Below are 11,761 nucleotides of genomic sequence, written 5' to 3'. Positions count from 1 at the left end.
AAGAATATAACTACTATAATACTGCCCCTATGTACAAGAATATAACTACTATAATACTGCTCCTATGTACAAGAATATAACTACTATAATACTGCCCCTATGTACAAGAATATAACTACTATAATACTGCCCCCTATGTACAAGAATATAACTACTATAATACTGCCCCTATGTACAAGAATATAACTACTATAATACTGCTCCTATGTACAAGAATATAACTACTATAATACTGCCCCTATGTACATGAATATAACTACTATATTACTGCCCTTATGTGCAAGAATATAACTACTATAATACTGCCCTTATGTGCAAGAATATAACTGCTATAATACTGCTCCTATGTACAAGAATATAACTACTATAATACTGCTCCTATGTACAAGAATATAACTACTATAATACTGCCCCTATGTACAAGAATATAACTACTATAATACTGCCCCTATGTGCAAGAATATAACTACTATAATACTGCCTCTATGTACAAGAATATAACTACTATAATACTGCCCCTATGTACAAGAATATAACTACTATAATACTGCCCCTATGTACAAGAATATAACTACTATAATACTGCTCCTATGTGCAAGAATATAACTACTATAATACTGCCTGTATGTACAAGAATAAAGCAGTATAATACTGCTCCTATGTACAGGAATATAACTACTATAATACTGCCTGTATGTACAAGAATAAAGCAGTATAATATAGTACATTTATGAGTAAATCTTTTTGATGTTTGATTAACTGAACATACAAGAACAAACCAACATATCTAGGAAAAGCTGCATTATAACTGAAGTCATAAATCACTAAACACTACATCTTAGTTACCTTTGCAGGAAAGGTGATTTCAATTTTAATTTGATTTTCCCAATATAAATCCATCTCAGGAGTGATATTTGCTGACAACTTCATATATTGTAATTTACTATAGATTCCATCAAACAGTTGTCAGGTGCGGATTGTGGGGGAGGGGTGTATTATACTGTACGTACACAGTAAGCTGTCTTTGTATTTGTGATGTATCTACGCCGTGTCCCTGAAGTGTATAATAATAATATAAATAACAAGAATATAAGTAAATATATATATAAGAGGAGATGGGGCTGTGAAGAAGACCCCACAACTGGACCAGACAACTTGCAAATAGCGGTGCTAATTTGATTGTATTTTTCCTCGCATTCAGATAAAACTGGAATCTGTGGCTGAAGCTTTAATGTAAATCTCCTGGTGAGGAGAATATGCAAACATTGATGGGGACCTCGGCCCTGCACAGCGCACCCAGAGGCATTTCTGGCCTTTAGAAGCTGAGCAGTGCCCTTGGTGGCTAAACTTCAGATGTGATTTGCAATTTTTTTATCCTGTTATCTCAGTCCAGTTTTTATTGCAGTTTGGTCTGGAAAATAAAAAATTTTATACAAAAAAATGGTAGTCTCCATTTGTCCATTACAATTCGTAAAAAAATTAAATGAATGCATTAAGAGAAGCATTCACCACAGGCACACAGTGTTCACCACAGTCACAGAGCACACACCACAGGCACAGAGCACACACCACAGGCACAGAGCACACACCACAGGCACAGAGCACACACCACAGGCACTGAGCACACACCACAGGCACAGAGCACACACCACAGGCACAGAGCACACACCACAGGCACAGAGCGCACCCCACAGGCACAGAGCGCACACCACAGACACTGAGCACACACCACAGGCACAGAGCGCACACCACAGGCACAGAGCACACACCACAGGCACAGAGCACACACCACAGGCACAGAGCACACACCACAGGCACTGAGCACACACCACAGGCACAGAGCACACACCACAGGCACTGAGCACACACCACAGGCACAGAGCACACACCACAGGCACTGAGCACACACCACAGGCACTGAGCAAACACCACAGAGCACACACTACAGGCACAGAGCACACACCACAGGCAATGAGCACACACCACAGGCACTGAGCACACACCACAGGCACTGAGCACACACCACAGGCACAGAGCACACACCACAGGCACTGAGCACACACCACAGGCACTGAGCAAACACCACAGAGCACACACTACAGGCACTGAGCACACACCACAGGCACAGAGCACACACCACAGGCACTGAGCACACACCACAGGCACTGAGCACACACCACAGGCACTGAGCACACACCACAGGCACAGAGCACACACCACAGGCACAGAGCACACACCACAGGCACAGAGCACACACCACAGGCACAGAGCACACACCACAGGCACAGAGCACACACCACAGGCACTGAGCGCACACCACAGGCACTGAGCGCACACCACAGGCACAGAGCGGACACCACAGGCACAGAGCGCACACCACAGGCACAGAGCACACACCACAGGCACAGAGCACACACCACAGGCACAGAGCACACACCACAGGCACTGAGCACACACCACAGGCACTGAGCAAACACCACAGAGCACACACTACAGGCACAGAGCACACACCACAGGCACAGAGCACACACCACAGGCACTGAGCACACACCACAGGCACAGAGCACACACCACAGGCACAGAGCACACACCACAGGCACACACCACAGGCACAGAGCACACACCACAGGCACTGAGCACACACCACAGGCACTGAGCACACACCACAGGCACAGAGCACACACCACAGGCACAGAGCACACACCACAGGCACAGAGCACACACCACAGGCACTGAGCACACACCACAGGCACTGAGCACACACCACAGGCACTGAGCACACACCACAGGCACTGAGCACACACCACAGGCACTGAGCGCACACCACAGGCACAGAGCGCACACCACAGGCACAGAGCGCACACCACAGGCACAGAGCGCACACACCACAGTCACAGAGCACACACCACAGGCACAGAGCACACACCACAGGCACAGAGCACACACCACAGGCACTGAGCACACACCACAGGCACAGAGCACACACCACAGGCACTGAGCACACACCACAGGCACTGAGCACACACCACAGGCACAGAGCACACACCACAGGCACTGAGCACACACCACAGGCACTGAGCAAACACCACAGAGCACACACTACAGGCACAGAGCACACACCACAGGCACTGAGCACACACCACAGGCACTGAGCACAAACCACAGGCACTGAGCACACACCACAGGCACTGAGCACACCACAGGCACAGAGCACACACCACAGGCACTGAGCACACACCACAGGCACTGAGCAAACACCACAGAGCACACACTACAGGCACTGAGCACACACCACAGGCACTGAGCACACACCACAGGCACTGAGCACACGGCACTGAGCACACACCACAGGCACTGAGCACACACCACAGGCACAGAGCACACACCACAGGCACAGAGCACACACCACAGGCACAGAGCACACACCACAGGCACAGAGCACACACCACAGGCACAGAGCACACACCACAGGCACTGAGCGCACACCACAGGCACTGAGCGCACACCACAGGCACAGAGCGGACACCACAGGCACAGAGCGCACACCACAGGCACAGAGCCCACACCACAGGCACAGAGCACACACCACAGGCACAGAGCACACACCACAGGCACAGAGCACACACCACAGGCACTGAGCACACACCACAGGCACTGAGCAAACACCACAGAGCACACACTACAGGCACAGAGCACACACCACAGGCACAGAGCACACACCACAGGCACTGAGCACACACCACAGGCACAGAGCACACACCACAGGCACAGAGCACACACCACAGGCACACACCACAGGCACAGAGCACACACCACAGGCACTGAGCACACACCACAGGCACTGAGCACACACCACAGGCACAGAGCACACACCACAGGCACTGAGCACACACCACAGGCACTGAGCAAACACCACAGAGCACACACTACAGACACTGAGCACACACCACAGGCACAGAGCACACACCACAGGCACTGAGCGCACACCACAGGCACAGAGCGCACACCACAGGCACAGAGCGCACACCACAGGCACAGAGCGCACACCACAGGCACAGAGCGCACACCACAGGCACAGAGCGCACACCACAGGCACTGAGCGCACACCACAAATACTGAGCGCACACCACAGGCACAGAGCGCACACCACAGGCACAGAGCGCACACCACAGGCACAGAGCCCACACCACAGGCACAGAGCCCACACCACAGGCACAGAACCCACACCACAGGCACAGAACACACACCACAGGCACAGAGCATTTACCACAGGCACAGAGCATTCACCACAGGCACAGAGCATTTACCACAGGCACAGAACACACACCACAGGCACAGAACATTTATCACAGGCACAGAGCATTTATCACAGGCACATAGCACACACCACAGGCACTGAGCACTCACCACAGGCACAGAGCATTCACCACAGGCACAGAGCGCACACCACAGGCACAGAACACACACCACAGGCACAGAACACACACCACAGGCACAGAACACACACCACAGGCACAGAGCACACACCACAGGCACTGAGCACACACCACAGGCACTGAGCACACACCACAGGCACTGAGCACACACCACAAATACTGAGCACACACCACAGGCACAGAGCACACACCACAGGCACAGAGCACACACAACAGGCACTGAGCACACACCACAGGCACTGAGCACACACCACAAATACTGAGCACACACCAGAGGCACAGAGCGCACACCAGAGGCACAGAGCGCACACCAGAGGCACAGAGCGCACACCACAGGCACAGAGCGCACACCACAGGCACAGAGCACACACCACAGGCACAGAACATTTATCACAGGCACAGAGCATTTATCACAGGCACATAGCACACACCACAGGCACTGAGCACTCACCACAGGCACAGAGCATTCACCACAGGCACAGAGCGCACACCACAGGCACAGAACACACACCACAGGCACAGAACACACACCACAGGCACAGAACACACACCACAGGCACAGAGCATTTACCACAGGCACGGAGCATTCACCACAGGCACAGAGCATTCACCACAGGCACAGAGCATTTACCACAGGCACAGAACACACACCACAGCACAGAGCATATATCACAGGCACATAGCACACACCACAGGCACTGAGCACTCACCACAGACACAGAGCATTCACCACAGGCACAGAGCATTCACCACAGGCACAGAGCATTTACCACAGGCACAGAGCATTTATCACAGGCACAGCATTCACCACAAGCACAGAGTATTCACCACAGGCACAGAGCATTTACCACAGGCACAGAGCATTTACCACAGGCACAGAGCATTCACCACAGGCACAGAGCATTCACCACAGGCACAGAACACACACCACAGGCACAGAACATTTATCACAGGCACAGAGCATTTACCACAGGCACAGAGCATTTACCACAGGCACAGAGCATTTACCACAGGCACAGAGCATTTACCACAGGCACAGAGCATTCACCACAGGCACAGAGCATTTACCACAGGCACAGAACACACACCACAGGCACAGAGCATATATCACAGGCACATAGCACACACGACAGGCAGTGAGCACTCACCACAGACACAGAGCATTCACCACAGGCACAGAGCATTTACCACAGGCACAGAGCATTTATCACAGGCACAGAGCATTCACCACAGGCACAGAGCATTTACCACAGGCACAGAGCATTTACCACAGGCACAAAGCATTTACCACAGGCACAGAGCATTCACCACAGGCACAGAGCATTCACCACAGGCACAGAGCATTTACCACAGGCACAGAGCATTTACCACAGGCACATAACACACACCACAGGCACAGAACATTTATCACAGGCACAGAGCATTTATCACAGGCACATAGCACACACCACAGGCACTGAGCACTCACCACAGGCACAGAGCATTCACCACAGGCACAGAGCATTTACCACAGGCACAGAACACACACCACAGGCACAGAACACACACCACAGGCACAGAACACACACCACAGGCACAGAACACACACCACAGGCACAGAGCATTCACCACAGGCACAGAGCATTTACCACAGGCACAGAACACACACAGGCACATAGCATTTACCACAGGCACAGAGCATATATCACAGGCACATAGCACACACCACAGGCACTGAGCACTCACCACAGACACAGCATTCACCACAGGCACAGAGCCTTTATCACAGGCACAGAGCATTCACCACAGACACAGAGCATTTACCACAGGCACAGAGCATTTACCACAGGCACAGAACACACACCACAGGCACAGAACATTTATCACAGGCACAGAGCATTTATCACAGGCACATAGCACACACCACAGGCACAGAGCATTTACCACAGGCACAGAACACACACCACAGGCACAGAACATTTATCACAGGCACAGAGCATTTATCACAGGCACATAGCACACACCACAGGCACAGAGCATTTACCACAAGCACAGAACACACACCACAGGCACAGAGCATTCACCACAGGCACAGAACACACACCACAAGCACAGAACACACACCACAGGCACAGAGCATTCACCACAGGCACAGAACACACACCACAAGCACAGAACACACACCACAGGCACAGAGCATTCACCACAGGCACAGAGCATTTACCACAGGCACAGAACACACACAGGCACAGAGCATTTACCACAGGCACAGAGCATTTATCACAGACACAGAGCATTCACCACAGGCACAGAGCATTTACCACAGGCACAGAGCATTTACCAGAGGCACAGAGCATTTACCACAGACACAGAACATTTAGCACAGGCACAGAGCATTTACCACAGGCACAGAGCATTTATCACAGACACAGAACATTTAGCACAGGCACAGAGCATTTACCACAGGCACAGAGCATTCACCACAGGCACAGAACATTCACCACAGGCACATAGCATTCACCACAGGCACATAGCATTCACCACAGGCACATAGCATTCACCACAGGCACATAGCATTCACCACAGGCACAGAGCATTTACCACAGGCACAGAGCATTTACCACAGGCACAGAGCATTCACCACAGGCACAGAACATTCACCACAGGCACATAGCATTCACCACAGGCACATAGCATTCACCACAGGCACATAGCATTCACCACAGGCACATAGCATTCACCACAGGCACAGAGCATTTACCACAGGCACAGAGCATTTACCACAGGCACAGAGCATTCACCACAGGCACAGAGCATTTACCACAGGCACAGAACACACACCACAGGCACAGAACACACACCACAGAACACACACCACAGGCACTGAGCACACACAAAATGCAGCAATGAAGTGGAGCTGTTTTAAGCTTCTAAACTTTTCTGCTCAGCTACATAATAAATACTAAATCATTAAGATCACAACTCTGTGGTCTATAAATCTAATAATAATCATTTCTATAGTGCCAACATATTCTGCAGCACTTTACAATTTAGAAGGGACTCGTACAGACAATAAAGACATTACAGAATAAACAAATTCAAGAGATACGAAAAGGAGTGAGCGTCCTGCTACTCACAAGCTACAATCTATGAGGAAATAGGGGAGACACGAAAGGTAAAAGGTAAAGTGCTTGCATTGTAGGGTCCAGCCATCAATATAGTAAATAAGGTATTCATATAATGCTGCATGAACCGGTCACCAGCCAATGGGTGTACAGTACAGACCCAGAGGGCTACCAGAGGGCTATTAAGTGCATGGAGGGAGTGTGAACAGATTGTGAATGGGCAAAACGGGGATAGTTAGATAAGTGAGGTGAGGCGATTGGCCAGACTAAAGAAATGCATTTTTAGGGCACGCCTAAAATTGTGGGTATTGGGAGTTAATCAAATTGTCCTTGGTAATGCATTTCAAAGAATTGGTGCAGCACGTGAGAAGTCTTGGAGATGGTAATGGGAGGTTAGGATTATTGAGAATTTAATCTTATGTCATTAGCAGAACAGAGGGCATGGTAGGGTGGTAGACTGAGACAAGGGAGGAGATGTAGGGTGGTGCTGAACCATGGAGTGCTTTGTGGGTGAGAGTGATAAGTTTATATTTAACTCTGTATTGGATGGGCAACCAGTGCAATGACTGGCACAGGGTGGAGGCATCGGTGTAGCGGTTGGTTAGGAATATGATCCTTGCTGCAGCATTCAGGACTGATTAGCAGAGAGTTCCAATAGTCCAGATGAGAATGAATAAGAGCAACAGTAAGAGCTCTGGCTCTCACCTCAATCACCCAAGGAGTCCTGGTATATATTCTAATACTCCACACACATACACTGTATGCAGAATTATTAGGCAAATTGTATTTTAGAGGATTATTTTTATTATTGATCAACAACTATGTTCTCAATCAACCCAGGAGACTCATAAATATCAAAGCTTAATATTTGTGGAAGTTGGAGTGAGGTTTTTTTTTAGATTTGGCTCTCTTAGGAGGATATCTGTTTGTGCAGGTAACTATTACTGTGCAGAATTATTAGGCAACTTAATAAAAACCAAATATATTCCCATCTCACTTGTTTATTTTCACCAGGTAAACCAATATAACTGCACAAAATGTAGAAATAAACATTTCTGACATGCAAAAACAAAACCCCCCAAAATCAGTGCCCAATATAGCCCCTTTCTTTATGATGACACTCAGCAGCCTCCATCCATAGATTGTGTCAGTTGCTTGATCTGTTTATGACCAACATTGCGTGCAGCAGCCACCACAGCCTCCAGACACTGTTCCGAGAGGTGGACTGTTCTCCCTCCCTGTAGATCTCACATTTTATGAGGGACCACAGGTTCTCTATGGGGTTCAGATCAGGTGAACAAGGGGGCCATGTCATTATTTTTTCTTCTTTGAGACCTTTACTGGCCAGCCACGCTGTGGAGTAGTTGGAGGCATGTGATGGAGCATTGTCCTGCATGAAAATCATGTTTTTCTTAAACGATACCGACTTCTTCCTGTACCACTGCTTGAAGAAGATGTCTTCCAGAAACTGGCAGTAGGTCTGGGAGTTGAGCTTCCCTCCATCCTCAACCCGAAAAGGTCCCACAAGTCCATCTTTGATGACACCAGCCCATACCAGTCCCTCACCTCCACCTTGCTGGCGTCGGAGTCGGAGTGGAGCTCTCTGCCCTTTATTGATCCAGCCTCTGGTCCATCAAGAGTCACTCTCATTTCATCAGTCCATAAAACCTTTGAAAAGTCAGTCTGAAGATATTTCTTGGCCCAGTCTTGACGTTTTATCTTATGTTTCTTGGTCACAGGTGGTCGTTTTTCAGCCTTCCTTACCTTGGCCATGTCCCTGAGTATCGCACACCTTGTGCTTTTTGTTACTCCAGTAACGTTGCAGCTCTGAAATATGGCAAAACTGGTGGCAAATGGCATCTTGGCAGCTTCACGCTTGATTTTCCTCAATTCATGGGCATTTATTTTGCGCCTTTTTTGCCCAACACGCTTCTTGCGACCCTGTTGGCTATTTGCCATGAAACACTTGATTGTTCGGTGATCACGCTTCAAAAGTTTGGCAATTTCAAGACTGCTGCATCCCTCTGCAAGACATCTCACAATTCTGGACTTTTCAGAGCCATCAAATCTCTCTTCTGACCCATTTTGCCAAAGGAAAGGAAGTTACCTAATAATTAAGCACACCTTATATAGGGTGCTGATGTCATTAGACAACACCCCTCCTCATTACAGAGATGCACATCACCTGATTTACTTAATTGGTAGTTGGCTCTCAAGTCTGAACAGCTTGGAGTAGGACAACATGTATAAAAAGTATCATGTGATCCAAAAAATAACTTGCCTAATAATTCTGCACACAGTGTATACATCACATTACTGTAATAAAAGTATATGGTCAACAAGAGGATATCGTCCACATGGTGGAAAAATACCAAAGGGAGACATGATCCAGACCAACATTATGACACCATATCGGCCAGAGAATGACTAGAGTTTGTTTCCACCCTCTACTCTGAATAGGTTTTAGATAGGAAAATTAAGTTTTGAGCCACGTTAGGAAAGTGAACTGTTGGGAATGGTCTATGTGCTGTGCTGCAAAACATGCTGGTGCTAAATAAGCTGCAAGAAATAATAAATTGCTAACTTTAGGGTAGCAATGGTCTCTTATGGCTACAGCTTTACCGGATTTTTCCACAAGATGGCGCCAGGTGTGAATAGAGAAACCAGCCTGCAGGAATAATACATTAACCCCTCCCTGCCTGCCCCATGGAAATTATCAGACTAATCTACTCTTTATTTGCTGTTTGTTGGAGCTGATCGCTTCTGTCACTACCAGCCTGTATCCGCAAACTGAAAAAGGGGGCGCTCACCAAAAAACATTTTGGGGTCTTTGTATATACATACTGTCTGCTGAGCAGTGTAGCTAATCCCACCATGCATGATATTATCTGCCGAGCCATTTACCTAATCCCACCATGCGTAATCCTGTCCGCTGAGCCGTGTATCTAATCCTATCCTGCGTGATACTGTCTGCCGAGCCGTGTATCTAATCTCCTCATGTGTGATACTGTCAAGCCATGTATCTAATCCCACCATGCGTGATACTGTCTGACGAGTCATGTATCTAATCCTACCATATGTGATACTGTCTGACGAGTCATGTATCTAATCCCACCATATGTGATACTGTCTGACGAGTCATGTATCTAATCCTATCGTGTGATACTGTCTGACGAGTCATGTATCTAATCCTACCATATGTGATACTGTCTGACGAGTCATGTATCTAATCCCATCATATGTGATACTGTCTGACGAGTCATGTATCTAATCCTATCGTGTGATACTGTCTGACGAGTCATGTATCTAATCCTACCATATGTGATACTGTCTGACGAGTCATGTATCTAATCCCACCATATGTGATACTGTCTGACGAGTCATGTATCTAATCCTATCGTGTGATACTGTCTGACGAGTCATGTATCTAATCCTACCATATGTGATACTGTCTGACGAGTCATGTATCTAATCCCACCATATGTGATACTGTCTTACGAGTCATGTATCTAATCCCACCATATGTGATACTGTCTGACGAGTCATGTATCTAATCCCACCATATGTGATACTGTCTGACGAGTCATGTATTTAATCCCACCATATGTGATACTGTCTGACGAGTCATGTATCTAATCCCACCATACGTGATACTGTCTGACGAGTCATGTATCTAATCCCACCATACGTGATACTGTCTGACGAGTCATGTATCTAATCCTATCATGTGTGATACTGTCTGATGAGTCATGTATCTAATCCCACCATATGTGATACTGTCTGACGAGTCATGTATCTAATCCCACCATATGTGATACTGTCTGACGAGTCATGTATCTAATCCTATCATGTGTGATACTATTGCAGAGAACCACTATCTTCCCACCTACACATATTAGGCCTCTCTGTATCCTTATTATAGCAGTGTTAGGTGCCGCAGGAGGGATCGTCTACTTTACCTACAGCCCAGGTAAATACACTGTACGTCCCCCGACGTCATGGGAGGAGCTTATAAAGTATCTGAGCAGACGACAGAGCGGATTGGACAACTTCTCACATAAAGCTACAGTCAGAGAATCCTGCGCTACAGGTTTCTGCTCCAGATATCTCCATACTCAGAATATCTTTAATGTTTACCCCGGGGCGGTCACATGTCACTATAATATGCTGCATACAAGAGGTATCCTACCGTCACAGTTACAATAATGTTCCTATGTGGCG

This window comes from Ranitomeya variabilis, chromosome 3 (assembly GCF_051348905.1).
Source record: "Ranitomeya variabilis isolate aRanVar5 chromosome 3, aRanVar5.hap1, whole genome shotgun sequence".
Classification (NCBI taxonomy): Eukaryota; Metazoa; Chordata; class Amphibia; order Anura; family Dendrobatidae; genus Ranitomeya; species Ranitomeya variabilis.
This window is presented reverse-complemented; position numbering follows the sequence as displayed.